The sequence below is a fragment of the Artibeus jamaicensis genome, unplaced genomic scaffold, assembly GCF_021234435.1.
Source record: "Artibeus jamaicensis isolate MK-2021 breed Jamaican fruit bat unplaced genomic scaffold, CSHL_Jam_final scaffold_474, whole genome shotgun sequence".
Lineage (NCBI taxonomy): Eukaryota > Metazoa > Chordata > Mammalia > Chiroptera > Phyllostomidae > Artibeus > Artibeus jamaicensis.
In genome coordinates, this window is record NW_026522046.1 from 30330105 (window position 1) to 30353819 (window position 23715).

Sequence of the window (23715 nt, forward strand, 5' to 3'; positions counted from 1 at the left end):
TTCCTTCCTTCCTTCCTTCCTTCCAGACAGAAGACACCTTCCACATGATGCTTCTATTCATTTCACAAGTGGTTAGTGAGCGTCCACCATGGTAAGTCCTATTCTGGGCACTGTGGTTACAGAAAAAAAGGCCCAATCACTTTTCTCAAGGAATTTACTGTCTACTAGAGGGAGGGTGACAGGCACTAAACAAATAAAGAATAAATCTAAAGAAAAAGATAAAGATAAATACAGGAGGCAATTTCCGAGAAAGGTAAATGGCCAGAAGTAAAAGAAAGCACATGGAGGGGCTGAGGGGGCAGTTTGTGGTTGAACAGGGTGGTGAAGAGCGGAGGTGGTCAGAGAGTGGCAGGGGCCTCAAGGACAAGAGGAACGTCTGTGGAAGGACCACTCGGAGCAGTGGGAACCGCGGGTCTAGAGCCTTGAACACTGAACTCAGGCGAGAACTGGAAGTCCAATGGCGGGTGAAAACAGGTAGGATACTCCAAGGAGCTCACAGTCACGACAGAGAAATAATGAATCTTAAGTCAATCGCACTCAAAATGTAAAGCTAGTCTTGATACTTTTGGCAAGTGGGAGGGACCACTGAAGTGTTTGCTTAGTCTCAGAACAAAAATGTACCAAGTACTCCAAAAAGAGTTGCCCTGGTCAGAGGGCCGGGGGCCCCAAATAGCTGAAGATCTGGCAGAAGAAAGGGGTTTGGCTGAGACCCTGAGAGGTGAGACACATAAACCTGGGAGTCTTACATATCAGAGCTGCGGAGCAGCCAGAAGATGATGGAGGATGGGAAATATGTGGCATGTATATGTGCAAAACGTATTTTTTCCCGAAAGTGTAGAAAATCTGAAACTAAATAAGGTCTAATATATTTATAAATGCCAGCAGTGGTTCCAATTCCCAGAGACAGTTCCTGATAATATTACAGTCCTTCTAAGCATTCTCAACATGTTTTTATATAATTGATACTATACTATGCTGTCTGCCATTTTGTGCTCTGTAGTGACCCCTCATTTACTCTCAAATGAAAGGCACCCCCCATTTCATTCCTTATTAACCTCACTAAGAAGGGGTCACGTCTCCTGCCCACAGCACAGCGCATCACAGCCTGCGTGTCAGGTCCTGGGCTAATGTCTAATGTATAACACATTTCCAAACACCCCACCTGGGATATACACAGGTCTTCTAATATGGGCTCTCATTAAGGAAAAGAAAATACATAATAATGCTCTTTCAATAAAGAAAATAGTGACAAAATAAATATGAAACAGGTAGTCAGAAGGTCCAAATGCACGTATTACTTAGACATGCTTGTAATATAAATTACATGTAGGTGCGTGGAACACTTTCTACCATCTCATAAAGTCGTGTGTTGTGGCTTCACCCAGAATCTCCTCATAACCTCTTAAAAGTAGTATCTAATAGGTCCTATAATATAAATGCAATAGTGTAACTACTTTATGTACTATAATCCAAACATTTCTATGTATTAACTCTGTTCCATGTAGAATGAAAGCAATTGGAAAAATATGGCCATTGCCTTGCTTGTCCCCGAATACAAACAAATTTTTGGAATTACCAATAGCAAGGTTCGTTTTTCCCCCTAAACATGTACTGTATCTGTCTCTTCAATTCATTTCATTCCTGAAGTTCTTCTCTTTTGACTTTGAGATGTCCCAGGCCCCTTCCTCTGCTCATTCCATTGTATGGGGTCTCTCTCTCTCTCTGAATCTTTGTGGGCTCCTCTTCTTCCTTCTTACCTCTGTTTCCCCAAATTACCTTCAGACCATGTCTCAGGAAATGCCTCAAAGGGACTTTTTCAATAAGAACAATTGATGTCAATTAATACATGGTCGGAGCTTCATACACACATCTTTTTCTCTTTTCCCCTCTTTGCCTTGGCCAACAGTGTGGCAACTGAGCTGCAGAGTCATAAATTCATTCCAGTATCTTAATGTGAGTATCAGTGTGCTGGCTATTGCTCCTTAACTCACTTAACCCATATTTGTTGAGCACTGACTGTGGGCCAAGAGTTGTGCTTGGCACTGGCAATATAGAAATTATTCAGACTTCAAGGTGCTCACAGTCTAGTTGGTAGAGACAGATGTGGCAAAAAAGAACCTCACACATTTGGAAAAGAGAGTGGCGAATGAAACAATTTAGTTAAACTCAGCAAACTCCGAGTGCTCACATGTGCCGAGCAGCTGGCAGGGGGGATCAGACTGGGCCAGGCCTTGCTCCGCACAGACCCCCAAACAGCTGGCAAACGGTAAAATTACCCGGCACATGTTGGGGCTTCATGGCAGAAAGAATGACACAGGAAAGTGGTGGCCGGCCATTAGACAGACAAGCAACTTGATCACATGAACACTTTAAACAAATCGTTGCCCTAGCAACCTGGGGAGCAAGTTTGTTTTTCTGATGTTTCACGCTGCCATTCGCCTCCTAAGTGTCGGGCCCAGTCCCCACACCCTGGGGTCCCCAGACTGCAGATGCCTGACCTTGCCTTCGGTGAGTCCCAGGCCGGCCTCCCTACTCCTCCGGCCTCCCCAGACCTTGGATAACAAATCCTCAAGTAGGTGATAGGAGATTATCTGATTAAAGTCATTTGCACTAAGGCGAGAATGAGGCTTAATCCTTTAAAACTGTTTGCTTTGACAAAGGATAGTTTGTTAACTACAATAAAGCACTAATTGGCTGTGAAGGGGTCCCTCCTCCTCACCTCCCCAGACTCCCCACCCCCAGTCCCTTCCCTCTCTGTGCAGGGAAACTGGAGAATGCTGACGTGTTCGGGACTCTAACCACCCACATCATCTCCTTGAACCCCCACGGGAGGCCTGTGAGATGGTACATTTAAGCCCATCTGACAAAGGAAGAGACGGAAACTGGGACAGGTGCTCTTGGGGGCATTCTGGATCTATGAGATCGAATTCCTGGGAGTGATACTCAAGTCTCAGTTGTTGTTTTTATTTTAAAGATTCTCAGATGATTCCAATGTGCAGTGAAGGTTTTCTACCACTGAGCTGGACTTTAAGTAATGGCATCATCTAGAATCAGTAGCAACCCACTGGCCTGCTCCATTTCTGTCCCTTTGGCAAGTAAAGTGTGTTTGGCTGTATAGAAACAGCACTGTCTGCAGGAAACTGTCTCCAACAGAGTTAGGGGTGGGGAGCAGGGGTAGGGGTGCACCACCGTCCTGCACCTGGTTGGACACGGTGCTTTTCAGGCAACGGAAATACGCTTCCCTTTTTACCCGGTAAATGTCAGCGCTTAAAGACAAACGAGACAAACGATCAAGGCCACACAGAGGGTACTCCTTCCTACACACTCTGTCACGCTCAGGTTGCTGTTTGCTTAAAATTATCTACCCTGTGTCTTTCAAAGAAATTGTAAAATAAAATAAAATAAAACATGATCAAGTCATCTTGGGGGGGAAAAGTAATAAGTTGTGATCATGAATGTCCCTTGAGAATGACACTGTGGCCTCAGAGCCACCAGGGTCCTGGGGCATTTCCTTTTGCATTTATTTATGTTAAATAGAGAATACATGTATGGTGTAGAAAAGATATACATATATGCATATATATTATATATATGACTTGATAAAAACGTGTTTGCAAATTTTAGTGTGTATTATATATTCATTCAACAAATTAATATAGTTAAATTATAAATGCAAATAAATCAATAAGACCTTTCTCATTGGTAGCTCATTTGCAGGTTATGTTAGAAGTCTTTAATTTATGGTCTTTGTGAACGTGCCATTACTCCGAATAACCCGGCCACACCTGGGCGAATCCAAGTGGCCATTTTTTTGCCATAAGCTTAGCAATGAGCAACCACTGACAAGACCCGATCCCATCTAGCCTTCTCAGTGGTGGATGTATTTTCAGACAGTGTGGAACACTCCTTCCCCTTCTCAAATGTTTCTGGCCACAGGTCATCACTAACTACCGGATTTTCACTCTAAGCCTTTTCGCTATCTACTTTCCTCTCCAGTGCTGAAAAAGTCCCTGAGCACCTGGCATAATCCTGGCTTTTCCTAGAATCTGAGGCTGTGGGGTGAGTCCAACTCGACTGCAAGCCTCTTGGAACGTACCATACAGCAGGGACGACAGATATGAAACAGTAAATACTTATAGTCAATTAACTCATATAAATGTGCAAAGTGTAGAGAAAGAGGAAAACAAGTGACAACCAATGAATCTAAACTCAGAAGATAAACAATTATCCTTATTTTTATGCCTTTCTTCACTGAATGCAAACATCTAGAAGTCCAGCTTATGTGAACACCACCACAGTACTTACACCACACATCTGCACTGATTTATAAAATAGACCCTGTAAAACATAATTCTATCACTGAAGACAGGAGGTGGCGACTATTTCTGATAAGACAGGGGGGTGTCCACCACTTAGCCCTTGAGCAAGGACTGGAATTTTTTTTCGACTGATTACTGCTACACGGTCCTTGCTGCATTGGTTTTTGTGGATATTTTTGTGTGTGTGTGTGTGTTTGTGTGTTTACTTTCATTCATTTCCTGGGTTTACTCTTTTAAGTTTTTGATAGGTACTGAGAAAGCCAGCTTCTCTTTCATACTTCCAGAAAGTATAGTATGTCAGCTTTTGCATTAATGTGTGAAAATCCAGTAAGCTCTGGCCAGGTAGCTCAGTTGGTTAGAGCATCATCCCAATTCACCAAGGTTGCAGGTTTGATCCCCAGTTAAGGCACATACAAGAATCAGCCAATGAATGAATAAATAAGTGGAACAACAAATCGATTCTCTCTTTCCTTCCTCTCTCTCTGAAATAAATAAATACATTCTGAATATTTTAAATTATTTATTTATTTTTTAAAAGATTTTCTTTATTTATCTTTAGAGGGGAAGGGAAGGAGAGGGGGAGAGAAACATCAATGTGTGGTTGCCTCTCACACGTCCCCTGCTGGGAACTGACCTGCAACCCAGGCATGTGCCCTGACTGGGAATCGAACCACAATCTTTTGGTTCACAGGCCCATGCTCAATCCACTGTGCTACACCGGCCAGGGCTCATTTTGAATATTTTTAAAAAGCCGATGCTGTTATCTTTTGTTTTATCCAAGTAAAAGGCTCTTTAAAAAATGTTCCTGGATGTAAATATTTTTTTCTGTTCCTGGATATAAAAGGCAACATGTGCTTATTTTAAATAATGTGTCAAGTGCCTTGTTAACAGGAGTTTATTACTTGCGTTCAGGTACCGTTCCAAAGATGTTTGTACCTGCTTCCTTTAGACTAGCCGTAGAGCCCTGGTGTCTAACTCCAGCCCACAGACTTACTCCCACGCAGAGTGTAACTTCTTTCTACAGCCGCAGGACTCCCACGTTCCTGCAAAAGTACTTCCCTACCTGCCATTTAGTCTCTACAATTAAGTAAAGAAAAAGTTCGCTGGCCACCCTGGGCGTCTCTTTTCATGAAGTCATCCTTCTCTAAAGATAGTCTAAATTACAGACTAAGTCAGAATAGTCTTTCTACCTTGTGAAAACCATGAAGTCTGTTTATTCTTACACAGTCTGGCAGCTAGGTCTTAGGAAAAGCTGTAAATATATTTCTCGGGATTCCTAAACACTGAAAACTCTACATGGACCCTGGGTGACATTAACTTTGTTAGATTAGATTTGACCTTGTGGAAAAGGGCAGGCTTGGCATTAAATATCCAAGTTATATGAGGTCGCCACATCAGTTATAAGGAAAAGACAGCCCATGGATGACACCGGGCAGAACTTTGGGTACCTTCCTTGCCATAATGAAAGAAGAAGCTAACTCAAGTAAATCTATTTCATTTGTGACTAAATTACCAGGTGACTAAGGGAAAACACTGTCTGCTTTGGCGTTACTGGCAACAGGTAGATACTTGCTAAGTATGACACATAGGCCGGTCTCCATAAGTAGCAGTCAGGCCTGCTGCAAGCTTGCTCTTCTGCGTGTATTGTTGACGGCCCTTGGCAATAGAACAAACTCACCTCCCTCTGGCCTGTGTGTGCACCACACTTTTTAGAAGGATCCAGTTAAAAAACAAGGGGGTGTTATTTCAAAGGCTGCTGTTTTGCCCCTGGCCTTAATTCCTGTGAAAGAAAAAACAGTCTTTGGAGCCTGTTATTAGGCACGGGGTTCTGGACAGTCTCTAAGACTCAGCTTCCTGAAACTTACAGTGTGTGCTGCATAAAACTGTGATGATGAATGCCATCATGAAAGTAAACTTAACACAGGTCAGGCCCTTGAGCAAGGGTCGCTACTTCTGTTACTTACAATAGATAATAGCTATGAATTTAAAATCTACACTATTCAAAAGAATAAACTCATGTTAAACTTCAGGGATCTTCTACATATAAAGATTAAAATTAAATTACAACTTGAAGAACTTTACAGCTACTTTTTGCAAGATAAGAAGCTGATCCTCTGACAGTATTTTTGAATAGACAGGTAGGATATAATTAAAAGGGAATCCATGATGTTCTCTGGAATGAGAAGCAGGCACTTTAGAAACATCAGTCTTAATTGGTTAGCGCACAGTTTTCTTTTGTTCAACTCCCCTCCCTGACACCTGCTTGACAAGGCAAAACAGGAGAAGAACAAAGCAAGCTGAGCAAAAACGCTTCTACCACTTTAAAGAAGAGTATACTGATGCTCGGGTGCATGGCAACTTCTTCCTTTAGAGCCATATATGATTTCTTTTTTACTCGGTAAGAACTGTTGCCATAGGATAAAAATGTAGTAGTGTACTTGCTTCTTTTTAGTAACACAGTCGAGAGATTCTTCCATTCATAGCTTCCCCCCACCCAGCTTTTACTTTTACCTCTCACTGAAAAATGTGTCTCTCAACTTCACCAGAACAAACAGGCTCAGAACTCTAAGGGACAAAAGAATGATACTGTGCTGCTAAGTAGAATTTAGTAACAAAGGCTTGGGCCCCGGGAATGATGACATCATCCACAAAAAGAGGAGTATTTAATTTACACTTGTGAAAGAGATTCTTTTCCAACTAGAGGAACAAAGCCAAATAAGGCAGAGGGAGAGGCAGACTGGCTCTGGAGAAGCATCCTTAGCATCTAGTTCTGGAGGGTGATCGGCAAGTTAACTAAATGGAGTCAAGTCTCAAGGCCATGTGCTCTTTCTATGCTCCCTCCTAAATTAACAAACGGTGCTACTCTTATGATAGGAAACCTGCTACTCTCCTACTTTCAATAGATATGCGACTGGGTTAATCTGTCTACCTAAGGTAAGCAGCAGGTTGGGGAGCGGCTTCATGTTTTAGGAGTGTTCTCTTTTCTTCACACGTCGCAGATTTTCATACATTTATTCTCTCACACACATGCCCTTGGAAGCCACACAGCATCTCACACTTTGCAATAATCCTGTAATATGGTGAATCATCATATTTAGACGATAAGATAAAATGCACCACTTAAAGAGCATATAAGTCATCTGAACACCTCCACACTTCCCAATACCAGTGGCATTTGGTTTCCTATCTGGGCATTGCCAGGAGCACTCAGAAATCAGCTTCTGGCTCCCACAATATGATATCTGCCTGCCTTGGGGAAATTACAACTGTGTTCCTCCACGTTCCACCTATTGTCATCCTTCTGGCACACACAGTCCAAGGCCACAGTAGAATTTTTGATTGTCATCTCTTGACCAGAAATAGAAGCCATACTCACTGTCCACAACTTTTTGTTCACTTCTATAAATATTCTCTATTTTATATTTTGTACTTTTTAGAGAACTTTAAATTTTATTTTTCAATTTCAGTTACAGTCAATATTAGTTTGTATTAGTTTTGGGTATACGTCATACTGGTTAGACAATCATACTTCACTAAGTGCTCCCTCTGATATTTCCAGTGTCCACTTTGCACCATGCAAAGCTATTGCAATATCATTGACTACGTTCTTGATGCTGTACTTACCACCTGCTGACTACTCTGTAACTATCAAATTGTACTTCTAAATCCCTTCCTCTCTTTGTTGTTATCTTCTTAAGTATTGGGGGAGGCCATTTGTTCTTATGTTTCTTAATGAATAGATGTTGACCCTGTTTAAGTAATAATAATAATAATAATAATAGTAATAGCATATGCTCTTTTCAGTAAGGTATTGCATTCCCTTCCCAAATCACATTCAACCTGCCAACTCCCTCCAAAAGTTGTACGCAACTAATTCCGATTTAAAAGGTTAATAATTGGGTCATTTAGATCTACTGAGATAATAGAAATACATCAGAGAAAAATTATAATTACTGTGGCAAATGCCAAGTAAGTTACTACCACTTAGAAGTGAAACAGGTTGCTGTTGCAAGGGTCTCTATTGTCTATTGCCACTGGATACTGGAAAGTAGCCTTTCTCTAGTCTTTTCTGCTTCATAGCCATGCAAAAGTGAAAGTGCCTAATGACCCCATTACCAGACATCAGTGGACCTATTTTCAATGGCCATAATAGTGTCAATTATTCCATAGTAAAATAGCTGCAAATTTTAAAGTTGGCAAATTTAAATAATATTTGAGCCCTTTTCACTTTTATCAGACTCACAGCTGTTATGGAAATGAAAAGGCAGGAAAATGCAGTTAACCTTTGAAGGTAAATGCGGCTTAGCTGAAACGTCTCTAAATATACTAATTTATTTCCAAAGAAAGCTTTTGACCTAAGAAGTAATTCCCGCTTGCCTTTGAACAACAGTTCTTCCTGGCCTGTGTTAAACACAGATAATGAATGATTCATTCATTGCATTCCTCTCCCTAGGTCATGCATGTGCATGTACTTACAAATATTTGCTCACAATGTACAAGTCCTTTTCTTGGCCTACAACCTCAGTGACCTAGTCTTTTGTCACCTCCTTAGCTTCATCTCCCACCACCCTCTGAGACTTGTACTCCTCCTTCTGCTTCTCAAACATGCCAGCCTCTGTCCTGCCTCTGCTCTTCCCATCCCTCCTGCTGGGCCACTGTTCCCTGAGTTCTCTGCGTGGTGCTTCAACCTTCTCATTGTTCAGGGCTGAGCTTAATTTAGCTGTTTTGCTTTTGAGAGGCCAGCGCTGGAGGCCAGCTAGGTAAACCTCGTTTTCCTCCTCTGTCTCTCTAGTCTTTTACTTTGCCGAATCTTCCTCTCCTGGCTATCATCACCTGAAACTTCCTTTTCAAACATTTACTTGTTTACTGGTTTACTCATTCTCCCCAGTAACCTCAAGTTCAGCTCCTTGCGGGCAGAAACTTGGTCTTGTCCATCACTGCCTGCCCTATCTCTAGATCAGTGCTCACATGGGTGATGCTTGATGTATAAATACGTGAATAAACGCCTTTCAAAATGAAAACAGAGCCTTCTCACAAGAACTCAAATCCTCTCCCACACCACCTACTTCCTGAGAAGAACCGCAAAGTCAGACCTAGCAAATGTCTCCTATGAGGACAATCGAATAGAGAAAAAATGGCTTAAAATAAATCTCATGAAGCAGGAAAGTCTTTTCTCAGTTCTTCGAGATATTTCTGAGTTTTCTGAAAGTGCATTTCCCCAACTCTTTTCCACCCAATGACAGTGTTGATGCTTCAACTTCAAAGTTGTTTCTTCCCAGGGAGCTCGTGCCATCACGGCCCCTGAAAGTATCGCTGTCAATTACCCTTCTGTCTCAGGCAACACTTTTTACTTTTCATATTATGGCTGAAAATCTGCTTCTTTTAAGATTTGTCAAATCGGAGTATAAGACGTCTGAGGCTGGGGCTGCACCATTCGATTGGCAGAGTCTTAGCCTAAACCACGGCTTTGTCTGCCTTCCTTCTCAATAAAGAAGCAGGAGAGGCAGAATGACAATGCGATGAAGGTCCAGCTTAGACACCGGCACACCAGGGTCTGTTCTGTGACCGTTATCAAGCTATCTTGCACACACTAAGCCTTCTTCCTTTAATTTTTTTCAATTGCAGTTGGCATTGAATGTTATTTTATAGTAGTTTTAGGTGTGTAGGACAGTGGGCAGATAATTACACAACTTCTAAGTGATTGTCCGTCCATAAGTCTACTCTCCACCATGCATCACACATAGTTGTTATAATATTATTGACCATATTTCCCATGTTGTACTGTGTCAAACTTTTTAAAAAAAATCTGTAAAATAGAAATAATTTTATTTATTTCACAGACTTGCTGTGGATATGAAACTGGTTAATCATGGGAAGCACCTGACAAGCACCTGACATAAACTTATATTTTAAAATATTACTAAAAACTAGTACTAAAAAATGATATGCAAGGGTGCTAAAAACTGATACTAAGAAACGTTTAGGAAAGCTATTGCTAGTAACATTGTCACTATTATCATCGGCGTCATCCTTGTTATGTAGGTCCTAATCCTCTCAAGGACCAACTCATATTTATAAACTTTAACTTCATATGCTGGCACAAAGGAAACAGTTTCCCCAGAGTAGCTTTGCAGTCCACTTCACGACCAAAAATAGAGGCAGGAAATAATTGCAAAACACTATGTGAACTATCCGTGCAGCCACGAGGCCAGCACAGGCAGATGGTTAATCAGGAAAGGGTTCTGAAAGGAGATTGCTCTTCCATCTGGCTGGAGGAAAGCAGCGAATCCTAACTGGCAGACAGAGGTGCGCACACATGTTGCGGGGTGGGGCGGGCAGGGCCGGACCAGCGCAGGGGCAGCGGGGCGGCAATGCGGAGCAACCGCCGCCCAGGCTTCTCAGAGCCTAGCAGCAGCCACCGTGAACTCATCTTTTTTTCAGCTCAGTGGAAGAGCCCACACAGAAAAAAGGAGAACTACTCGGTCTACTTGTCGTCTCTGAAGACCGCTTTTCTGTTTCGGTTCCTTTCACTCCGTGTTAACAGAAATATCCCCAGCTGTCAACTGCATGGTCGTTTAGAGCCCTACCATGACCATGGCCTGCTCCAGGCGACCATGCAGTGTAGGTGTTATTTTTATTATGCCTATTTTCACTGTACATGTGGCTCAGAAATGTTGAGCTCTTCATCTTCCTCGCCATTTATTCGAGTACCTACTATGTTCCATGTATTATTCTAGGGACTGAGGATAGAGCATGACCGAAACAGACCAAATCCCTACCCTCATGGAGCTCACATTCTAGTGGGAGTAACAGACAATAAACAATTGAATAAGGAAGTAAAGGTGACATGTTTATGTAATATTAAGTGCTGTTAAGAAAATTAGACCAGGACAAAAGGATAGAGAGTGACTGGGTTAGACCTTATTACAGCACAATGTACAGTTGGTCATGGGAGACATCCCTTTGGAGGACATCTGAGCGGAGGCTTAAACAAAGAAGAACGGTGTCATAGTGATGTGTGTTGGAAGAGCGTACCAGGAGAGAGGGAAGAGCCCGTGGAAGGTCCCGGAATCAGAAATGGGCTTAGAATATCCTAGGGGCGAAATGAGGAGTGGCGCCAGAGCTGAGTGGATAAAGGGATGAGCAACAGGGAAAGAGGGGAGGTACAGGTGGAGGCCAAGACAGAAACCTATAGTGAGCAATGTGGATTTCATGCCAGTTAAAATAGGAAGCCATGGAAGAACTTTGAGAAGGGAGCCACGTGATTTGACTTATAATTTAAAAGGCAATGCTGGCAAGGATGCAAGAATAGAAAAATAGAAACTTCAGAGGAGACTCCAACCAGAACAGAGATGGGAGAGTCTCGAGTGCTACTCCAGGGGGTGGAAGGCGTGAGCCTGGTCAGCCTTGGGATGTATTTGGAAACATGGATAAGTAGGATGTGGGGGAGGGAAAGAAAGGAGTCAGTGGTGCTTGTGACCTGGATAACTGAGTGTAGGATGATGCCAATTACTGAGTGAAAAACAACAGGGATGGAGCAGAGAAGGGAAGGTGATGAGGCATTTTATTGTGGACATGTTGACTTTGAGATGCTTGTCAATATCTGAGTAAAAAGAAATGTTATGATCCCTCTGAGGTATGAGTCTAGAAACTGGCAGAAAGTTAAGGTAATATGGATTTCCTTTTTAAAATTTAAGGTTAATGGACAAGATACCTGGAGAAAGAAGAGAAGTAACCTACCCAAGATCGGCAGACAGAATGGAAATTGAAAATAAATCTTTCGACATGGACCCAATTTCTCTGGCTACCACAAATATTAACATATATTCAGGGTTATGATTACTAGAGTAGCATATGCAGGAGTAGTGAGGTTAGGAATATTCTAGAATCACTTAAGTAAAAGGGTAAGCATTTTTTCCAGTACTTATGAACTACATAGATTCACAGTTGTTTCTTTCCTTATCTAATTATGGGATAATATATTCAGATTAAAAAAAATAACCTCTGGATGATAAATGTAGAAGATTGACCAGTACCACAGATATCTATTTTCTTATCTGGAATTGTCAGTTTTTGGAATGCCCAGGAAGGTAATTGACTTCAGGCTATAGTAAATGTAGTTTGAGTAGAATTGAAATATAAAGATAGAAGCTCATCTAATAACTCAATCAGTTATTTCTAAACTGTATCATAATGGTTGAATTAGGACATATGAGGTTTGTTACATAAAAATAGCTGGGGCAAGAAGCAATTAATCTTCATGGCTTAGAGAAAAAAGATTAAAGTAAACCAATTTAAAAAGTGAAATTAAATCAATAAGAATGCAAAGGGGAAAAAAGATCCTAAAACTGCAAACAAGCTGAAACAAATGAATGCGATTGTATTTCAAATGAATACTGTGATAACTCTGAACAAAGAAAGAACACGGTGAGAGGGTGGGAGGGAGGGGGTGAGGAGGAGGGAGGAAGGCAGGGTGGAAAGGAAGCAGGGAGAGAGGAAGGAAATTAGTGACAAAGGGAGGTAGGGAAGGAAGGAGGGAAGGAAGGAGGGAAGGAAGGAAGGAAGGAAGGAAGGAAGGAAGGAAGGAAGGAAGGAAGGAAGGATTCATTCAAATAACTTACAAACACAGCATTTGGTGGCCTTTGAGTGTGTGGTGGGGAGGACCACAAACAAGCCATTCTTTTTCAGGTTTGTTTATTGTAGTGATTTCAGTAAAGCAGTTCAGAAGTGATTTCAGATGTATGATGGAATTGAGCAAATGAATAAGAATGATGATACTGTTAGGACCCAGGGCTTATACTGGGGGAAAAGGAGCACATGAAGATAGAACAGAGGAGGGCAAACAAAAATCCTTGGCAGACAAGTTGGAATTGCAGGTATCAGATGAACTTGTCATGTGCAAAATATATGCATATGTGTGTGTGTTTATGTATCTATGCATATCAGTTTGTGTACACACACTTGTATATTTGTGTCTCCACCTGTATGCATGCATTAATACATTTACTTGAAAGGCTCAAGGAGCAAAAATACTCCAGTGGCAGTGAGCAACCTGACTCCCTGATCTTAGCCTCTAACACCATTCCTCATTAACGAAATGAGAAATGAATGATTCTGGGGGTGGGACAGGATAACTATCAGATCAGCCAGAGCATATTTTTAAGCCACAAAGTACACATAACTAAGTCCTCACTAACATGGTAGGGGAAGGCCACAAAGATGTAGAAGCTAAAATGTGGACAACTGCAGCATCAAAATAATTAGGCAGTAATGAATTACGAAGCACTTGAAAGACAGAAATTCAGTATCAGAGACATACATGTATGAATAATTCAATAAATGGGAGAGAAGGGAGTTTCTTTTGCTTGCAGTAGAAAGCCAAAGACTGACACACATGTGCCAGGAGTCTTGGAGTTAAAATATCACCATTTCGTACTGATGATAAGAAAGATTGCATCAGATCAGAGCAACAATTAATACTAAACCCAATGGGAAATTTCTCATGGACAGCCATCATTATAAAATGTGGAAATCAGGCATCGCCTTGACTAGGAGACCAAAACGATTGCCAGCGTGGGACAGATGAGCATCGTGCACTCATTCTAGAGACAAGAGCCAGAGAGGAAACACTGTCACCTGTGCAGCCTTCCAGCAGAAAACACACAACCACCATCTCATCACGAGGAAATGTCAGACAAATGCAAAGTGAGAAATGTTCTGTTGAAAAGAAAGGAGTTGATGAATAGGCTGCACTCATTAACATTTTCAGTTTCATAAAAGACAAAGAAATTATGTGGAAATGTTCCTGATTGAGGGGGGGGCTAAAGAGACGTTGCAGCTAAATGTGAGGCTTGGCTTTGGACTCGATCCTTTTCTGGAGGAGAAAATATTGTAAAGGTAATCTTAGGTGAGTAGCAGGACTAGAATACGGACACATTAGATAAAAGTATCATATCCATGGAACTTATGAAGTAGATAATTGTATGTAACTACTATGTAAAACACTACCTCAATTTTAGTAATAAGACACAGAAGTAAAGACCCATGTTGTTTATAATTTAGTCTCAGGTGGATTGGGGAAGAAATGATGGAGATGAAAGATATAAAGAATGAGTGAATTATGAAGTAAATAGGGTAAAAAAATTAAGAGTAGGCAAATCTTGGCAAGGGTATATGGGAGTTCATTTTATTATTTTTATTTTAGAACTTTTTAAGCTTGAAATTATTACTCCTAATTTTAAAAAGTGAAGTATTACGAGTGTTTCTAGTGAGCACTTAAAACAATTCAGTGTCATCAGAGAACAGCCCCATGTCACGGAGAGTGGTTCTGCTTCTCCTCTAATTCAGATCTGTTCGGCAACACAGAAAAAGAATAAAAGCATCTATTTACGTTTCCTTCCTACAAAAAGTGAAAATAAATTCAACTAAGGTATATTTAAAGAAAAAATACTAATATTTTCCATATTGAGAACAAACTGGTGATGTTTTTCAAGATCGTATTACTACTTATAATGTTTCTCAAAAGAAGAATTTTGAGAATGTGATAATCTGTACATAATATAAAACACTAAAAGTGTTTGATGAAGTCTCTATAAAGTAGAAAAATGATGAGATGTGATATTATATGCTAGTTCATGGAAAGGTGACTATAGGTGAACTTAATTTCTGATTTACTTTCCATGGTTCCATTATTAACAAATGGTTTAAATGCCATTTTTTAAAAAAAATTGGATTTAAAAATACAAATTTAGCATTTTCCTCATTCTGAAAAAAATTAAAAACGATTTTCTGCACATTTATAGAAAGATGAAAAAATAAAGCCAGAAAGAATTTGGAAAGCATTGAATCTAAGTTCCCAGTTTTAGTTCATGTAAAATAAAAATGAATGATGTCAGGTAAATTTTGTTATATTGTTAGAAATATAACAATAATGCTCAAATGACAATTTATATTTTAAATATTATAAAAACATCAGTTTTTATTTTCTAAGTAGTGATTGTCTCTACTTAGTATAAATCTAAGTATAAATTGTCTGTATTTAATGTACACTTTAAATGGAAATATGCAGAAATGCAAACATACTTGCATTTGTCCTTTATATCGGCATAAACTATTTCTTATGTGGAAACGAGATACATATTGTCTCTTACAGAACACATGTACTGTCACCGTGCATGTTTTTGTGAAAACAATAATTTTTCATTTACCTAACATATATTTTAATCCATATAATAAATATGGATATGCTACATATCATATCAACTAATATAAAGTCACATGTATTACAAATAAATATTTCAACAAATATAGGCAGACACGAATTTGTTTTTAAAGTCAGGCAGATCCACATACCCAGATTTAGAGGATTTTTATTCCTGAATTCCATCCCTATTAGTCTGAGCCCAAACCATAATCTTTCTTTTGTATTTTTGTAACTATGAAAGTGACCAACTGGAGGAAAAACAAAACAAACAAACCAACAAATATTTCAACCTTTCAAAAGTTCTTTCAGAAGCCTCCTCACTTATGTCAAAAGAACAAATAACGTTGTTGTTTCAAAGTGGAACTATTATTTGAAAGGCACAAAGACAGCAGGGGTGGGTTAGAGCCCGCCATAAGCAGCTTCAACAGCTGGGAAGTTCATATCGTGAAGGAGGGAGTCACCCCTATGAGGTGAGATTAGCCCAATCAACCCCTGAGATGAATCATTTGACAGGTCCCCAGCAAACTCCCTCACTTGTCATAGGTACCCATGCCTTATTAAGACAGATATAAAATTTTATAATGCTACACAGAAATCAACTTTCATTAGCGTCAATGCGAATTTATGTCTTAGTGTGTCAAGTGAATGCAACCTTAATGAAACATAGTAAAATACGTGTCTATAGTTCAAAAGTCAAGATCTCTGTTTTCCAGCAATAAATTGTTTACAACATTATATCTCGCTTTAAAAACATGGCTTTAGGGGCAGGCTCTAAATGCCTTTTCTTACAACAGCATGGGAAATAAAAAACATGCGCATTGCATGCCCTGGTCTCCTGACAGTGTTGCAAATGTCACCTTCAACAATCTTTATGTCTCGTGGAAATGCAGCCAGACAGGCACTATATTTTTTCTGTAAATACAATTTTCTCAGAGACAGAATAATTTTAAACTTATTTTCCATAATCTAGAACTAGGCTATTTGTTCGGAAACGATCATAATTCTTAACAGCAGCAACAAGATCAACACATCTGTCTTGCCAGCAAGATGGCATCTTCTCTACTGCCTTGCCCTTTATTTGCTGCTCTTAATTACAGTGGTCATCAATTAAAACTGTGATCTCCTCGGGCTGTCTTCTTGGTTATTAGTGGTTATTCAGTGCAATACCGTACTATGTTTAACCCAGCTACTACAGTTAATAGTCCATGATAAAAAAAAATGTATCTCATACTTAAAATTCTGGACATTTAAAAATTCTTCCTTTTTTAAAAAGGAGCATTAAAATAGTATTGTTGTAAATAACATAATCAAACTCTGATGGAATTAGTTGTGTTTAATAAATGTGTGATCCAGAGGCCCAGGATGCACAGTAGTTATGGGTTTCTCACAACTCGCAACTTCATTTAAAAACGTTGATCTTGTTAAACATGTCAGCCTTGAGTCGACAGTGCACTTCCTGAATTTGTGATACTAAATATCTGCTTTCCTTTTCCAGGTAATCTCTCGTTATAGTGCCTTGGGTCAAAAAAACCCTATTTTCCAGGTAATGTAATAGAACTAGTGGGTGAGCACTGTTTACCCAAATTAATACAAGTTAAATCTATTATTTGATGGAACGATGCAAACTTTCTCTCTTGGAAGCCATGAGATTAATTTTTTTTTTCAAAAGTTAGGTAAGCATTCAAATATTCTGTTACTTGGGATATTTACCTTTACCAAACCTCAAACAGCAAATGAGTGATGTTTACCACCATCTCAAAATGAGTAGCTGGTGGCAAACTACCCAAACTTTCATACATATAAACAGAAGAGTTCATTATCCATTTTTTTAAATGTATTATACATGGTAATGTTCATATAAAAGTGTAAAGAAACCAACTGTGTTTAGAAAGAAGATTTAAAATTGCTAACTAATAAATACATTATATTAAATAGTTAATATGTGTAAGCATTGTGCTAGATGGGCACACTCAAGAAAATTTTCTGCTGGATTTAAATTATTTTAGCATTTCACTAATGAGATCAGTTTTTGCTTAATTGGATCTCCAATTATGAATCCAAATTGTCTTACTTTGTTTTAGTTCTTGCTCTATTTTTAAGCATTTTTATTGTAAATTAATTTTATTAAGAAAAAGTTGAATTTCTGAAATTAGATTTACTTGTCTTATTTAGATTTCAAAGTCATACTACCTATACTATAAATGGCTGTTTCTCTAGTATTTAAATATCATCATAATGTGATAACATGAAAAATAATACTGAAATGTCACAATGTAAATAATATAATGTATTTTGGCGGTGGGAAAAACAAATTCAAGATTTCTTTTTTCTTGGTTAGTGTCCAACTAATAAAATGCAAAATTAACAAAAGGGTATATGCAGGAGAATTTACAAGTGTTAGGAATAAACTAGAGCTAGGAAAAAAATTTCTCAAAGTTTATTATTAATCCAAAAGTTCCTGCAGCATTAAATGATAAAGAAAGAGTATTTTTCACTTTGCAGTTAAAATAATGGGATCAATGAGAATTTTAAAAATCTCTAGCTTTTTAAAAGGTTGTATGTGAAGTTGAAACTTTGCAAATTTTTTAAACTTTTACATTTAATACATTGACTACTCACTGGAGAGAGGTATTATTGGTCAAATCTACTTTGTAATCCAGCCAGCATTGAAATTACTGTTCTATCAATGGTAATCCAAATAACAAAATAAAAGATAGCAAGTAACAGTTTCTTCTTACCTCTGTCTTATTTACAGTTGCTTGTTAAGCTGCTTAAATAGTTGAGTTAAACAACCAGCACCTCCAAAGAGCTCTGTTCTCCCCTCAACTGTCTTCTGGAGTCATTTTCTTTTTCCTCTGCAAAAAGAAGGATAGTCTACCAAAAGAGGAAGTTGTCAAACACCAGAGTCATTATGCTTTATAAATGTTATGAAAATGGAAAATTATGCACCAAGCTTATACTTGGAATCACAGTAACAGGCCATAATTTGTGTAGGTGCACATATAGAACTAATGTATACACATATTTATATATCTAAGCAAATTTTAGAAAAGTTATCGAGGCCCGTACTTGATTAAGTAATGCTCATTTACATAAGGAAACGTCTTGTGTGTGGTTGAGTGATTATCATAGAAAACCAGAAAATACTGCTCAGTGCGGAAGAAACTGCCAAGCTGATACACGAGGAATGAAATTGCTTTTATAAAGCTAATTAATTTAAAGTCTTTGGAGTATGACCTAAATGTTAATCTGACTACAGACATCTTGTAAAAAGAAACAAAAAAAATTTACTTCGGTAAACGACATTTTCCTGGAATCTGGGTAGTGGTTTTTTTTTTTTAACTTACGAGTCTTAAACTTCCTTTCTCATGAGTAGCTGCCTGCTACATATAGATAAAGCATTGCAAAACTGAAACTGCTGCTTATCCATGTGCTAGGATCTCTCTCCAGTTCAGCACAAGAACATAAAAAATGGGTGCACCTCCTGCCATGCGGACCATTTAACTAGTTAAGTTTCTAACAGGTTGGAGCACTAAACAACTTTTATGAGACAGTAAGGACAGTGATCAAAAAAGGGCATAAAACAGTTGATCAAAGCAAATACAATTGCCAACTTCAAATAAAAGGAAATACTTATAGAGGCACTTCTCTCTTGTCACTGCATAATTAGAAACACCTATAAGTGGAAAGTAATCAACCAAACAAACAAGCGAGCAAAATATAACCAGAGACATTGAAATAGAGAACAAACTGACAGTAACCAGAGGGGAGAGGGGATGGGGAAAATGGGGGAAAGAAGGGAAAAGGTCATCAAGAAATATGTATAAAGGACCCATGGACAAAGCCAAAGGGGGCAAGGATTGAGGGTGGGGGTGGGTGGAGTGGGGGCAAGCGGTGGCGGGAAAAGGGAGACAACTGTACTTGAACAAGAATTAAAAAAAAAAGAAGCAGCAGCAAAGGGGTAGTTGCAATTTGTATGTGGCAGTCCCAGCCCCACCTCCCTTGCTTGTTGAGGAAGAGGAAGGAGGTGGATTGCAAGAAAAACTTAATAATTATATAAACTTCCGCATATTGTAAGCACCACTTTCTGGACTTTAGAAACTACTGTACTATCAGGGTACCTCTGTCTCTTAACTCTATTTTCAAAAAGGGCAATAAAGTATAATTAGAGGAGATTTTCCACTTCACCTAAACTGTTATTTTATTTTTTAAAGATTTTATTTATTTATTTATTTATTTATTTATTTATTTATTTATTTATTTATTTATTTATTTATAGAGGGGAAGAAGAGAGGGAGAGAAACATCAATGTATGGTTGCCTTTCGTGCATCCCCGGCTGGAAACATGCCTGCAGGGAAGCAGTCTGCAACCCAGGCATATGACCTGAATGAGAATCGAACCGTGATCCTTTGATTCGCAGGCCCGCGCTCTATCCACTGAGCAACACCAGCCAGGGCTTAAACTGTTATTTTATATAAATTTGCAGGAAGTAAAAGTAAATGAGAGCAAACACTGCTAAGAAAGCTATCACTTCACATAAAACAAAACAAAGAAAACTCCAAGCAGAATCCGATCAGCATGCCATTAACATAAAATTCGATGTGAATTCTTTAGTGAGATGGTTGTAGGAAAAATTCTTGAAGAAGTCATTAACGTGAATAACATTGCTTAGATATTGTATATTTTGAGAAAATTGTAACATTATGATATTTGTATTATTATCAAACTCTAGGCCCAGATATTTATCTGCCTCTCTCCAAAGACAGACCCACTTTTGGAAGCACAGGGCTCAATGTCTTGGATTTTAAGGGGCTGCCTCGGACCTGCGTCCCTTTGACCCGGGTGGTGGGCATACTGTTTGTTCCAACGGTCCCTTCCAGGCTGGCGGAGCTGGTCAAAGTTCCTACATCTTAAAAAACGCTTCTCTGACTGACCTGCCCTACCTACTTCCCTTTTTGAGAAAGTTGTAGACATTGAGTTCCTCCAAGACCTTATAGTTTGTCTGTGTGTGTGTGTGTGTGTGTGTGTGTGTGTGTGTGTGTGTGTGTGAGAGAGAGAGAGAGAGAGAGAGAGAATATGCATAAAATGAAATTGACTTTTTTTTAGCATTTGACAGCGTACTGTTCAGAGGTGCTAGGTATATGCACATTGTTGTACAACAATCACCACCCTTCATTCCAGGTACTTTTCATCCTTCCACACGGAAACTCTGTACCCATTAAAAAACGACTCCCCACTGCGCACTGCTGCCCGCCCAGTCCCTGGCAAGCACCGTGCCGCACTCCGCCGCCGTGGGCCTGACGGCTGCAGGCACCTCGTATAAGTGAAATCACAGAACATTTGTCCTCTCGTGTGTGACTTATTTCAGTCAGTTTCAACCCGGTCGTAGCATGTGCCAGAATGTTCTCTCTCTTTTTTTAAGGTCTGAATAATTTTCCATTATGTACGTACCACATCTTGTTTATCCATTCATTCTTTGATGAACATTTGAGTTTTTCCACTTTGGGGCTATCGTGAATAACACTGCTATGAATGAGCATGTGTAAGTATCTGTTTGAGTCTCTGCTTTCAATTCTTTTGGCTGTATAACCAGAAGGGAAATTGCTGGATCATATGGTAATTCTGTTTAAATGTTTTAGGACCTGTCATACTGTTAAATCCTTTTACTTCCCTCACGCTTCATCCCTTGGCGGTCTGGTTTTTGCCTCTCCTATTCACCAAGTTTCTCTTTCCAAAGCCACCACATGACTTTGTTATCAGACCTAAGTGGCACTCAGTTGACCTCCTGCAGCACCTGCCGCTGCTGCGGACCACTTCCTCTTCCTAGCAGGGCCCTCTGTGCTTGAGTGCTTGACTCCGCCTCTCCTGACTCTGTAGCACTTTCTTCTTTGGCTTTCCTAGCAGCTTCCTCAATTGTGTTCATGCATGAAAGGTTGCCACTTCTCCGGGTTTTGTTCTGGATCTGCTCCTTGTCTTATCCACAACCTCCTCAATACAATTCCACGGTATTGGCAAATACTTCTCACTCCCAATCCGTCTTCATCCTGGATGTCTCCTTGGAGCAGTTTTGACTAGTGCCAAATGGGAGATCATGTTTACATGTGATCTAGAGGAGAAAGTCTTTGTATAGGTTCAAAGGTCACCCCGAATAAATTGTCACCTCTGCTATTGCTAGCCCCGGGCAGGTCAGCCAGGTTTCTGAGTTCTGTTTCCTCATGTATAAAATAGGGCCCTAATCGACTGTCTTAGAGGGTTATTGGAATATTATTTTCTCAACATTCAACTATATAAAATAAAGGATACTGGAATACTTTACTGTGTTTATCATATAAAATACAAATAAAGCAGAGGTTTGTTTTTCCCCTTCTGATACGATTCTGCTCCCCAGAGGTAACTATAGCTATCAGTTTTATGTGTGTCTTTGCAGACCTATTTCCCATGCAAATATATATATATACACATACAGGACACATACAAAATGAAATAATTTTGTGGGTTTCTAAATGTACATAATATTACATTGTATGTTTTTCACTGTGACTTTAAAAACATAACACTATAGCTTGAAGACGTTCCCAAGATTTTCTTTCTCAGCTGATTCATTTATCTAAATCCCCCACTGTTAAGATTGGTGTCGCTTCTTCATGATGAAAAACAGTGTAGCCTGTCCACAGCACTGTAAATGCTCCTTTAAATGTTATGTACAAGTCCTTCTTTAAAGTAAATACAGGCGAGTAGAATTGTTGGGCCAGAGGGTATATACTTTTAAAATGTGGAGTGTGACTGCTTAATTACCCGGTCAAGTAAAGCTTTGCCAGTTTGAAATTCCAACATTTCTTGTTTTTACAAACCATTGCCAGTATTTGATATAATCAAAGTTTTAAAGATTTGTCAATCTGATAGGCAAGAAAAGGCTATTTTAGTATTTCAAATTTGTATTTTCCTAAGTACCCTAGATAACATTTTAATGTTTATATCCCTCTTTATATTAGTTGTTTTTAAATTGCCTGTTTATTTACTTCTGACATTTGTTTATTGGATCATTGTCAACTTATTGATTTGTAGGTTTAAACTGACCTTTTGTTTCAATGTATTGTAATCTTTCTTCTTGTTTAAAGGAGAGTGGGTGGAGAAGTAGCTGAACAGATGAAGCCAGAGAGGAAGGAATGATGTCTTGAAATATGATCCCTGAAGATGAAAAAATAAAACAAAAACGAAAACAAAGAACTCCAAACCTGTCACTGTGGGTACTCAGATCTTTTGGGTATCTGTTCTTTTCCATTCTTGCTCCAGTAATTGCCTGCTGTAACTTTTTTATGTAATCCTAAAATTCTTTGATAATTTCCTTGGTTTTTGGTTCAACAAAATAGCCTAGGCTCATTTTGCATATTTCCTTCCTGAGACCATAATATGCCCATTTCTCTAAAGGACCTGGATTCCTTTTAGTGGAACAGAATTTTTGAGACCACACTTAGACTTCAGTGATGCTCACTGCTACTGGAATAAACTGGATTATTATAAGCATTAGCAGTTAGTCAATAAAATGTTAGTTCTTTCTATATGTCAAGTGGTAGATAGTTGCAAGGTATATTTAAGGATGTATTAGGAGCTTATAATATGCATTAGGTTATATCATATTTTGCATTAAAATAATTTAAAAGTAATATACCTATGCAAGAAAATATGTTAAAATTGGGCACTGTTTTCTTGTGAAACGTTTTAATAAATAAAGACAATAAAATAATAATTGTCATATCCCACATATAACAATTTCAAAAATACTTTTTCAAAGAATTTTCAAAAATTATTAGATTGAAAAATATGACAGAACTTTTGCATTTTTATTATTTTCATCCTTATTTATTACTAGATTCTTTATCTCTCAGTTTCCTTTATATTTTTGCTATTATGCACTTATCACTTAGAAGTAAGCAAGTATCTGTGCATATGTCTCTTAAAAAGGTGTTCCATTAAAATAAAATAAATATATTCATGGTTTTAGCTATCATTTTCCCCCCAAAACATTAAATGACCATGTTAAAGACTACAGAAGTAGCAATATTTCTTTTATTTTTAAAAATATTTTATTTATTTATTTTTAGAGAGAGGGGAAGGGAAGGAGAAAGAGTGGGAAGAAACATCAGTGTGTGGTTGCCTCTCATGTGTCCCCTATTGGGGAGCTGGCCTGCAAC

General features: G+C 38.9%; 1 protein-coding gene across 2 annotated transcripts in view; it reads right to left on the reverse strand.

Annotated features, from left to right (window-relative positions):
- Window positions 1–18532, reverse strand: part of MBNL1 (muscleblind like splicing regulator 1) — a 188813-nt gene extending 170281 nt beyond the window's left edge. The window contains exon 1 of one of the 2 annotated variants that reach the window (XM_037141117.2): window positions 18261–18532. The gene's annotated coding sequence lies outside the window, so the exon portion shown is untranslated. The remainder of the gene's footprint in view (window positions 1–18260) is intronic. The other variant, XM_037141127.2, reaches the window with a different exon arrangement.
- Window positions 18533–23715: the final 5183 nt, after the last annotated feature.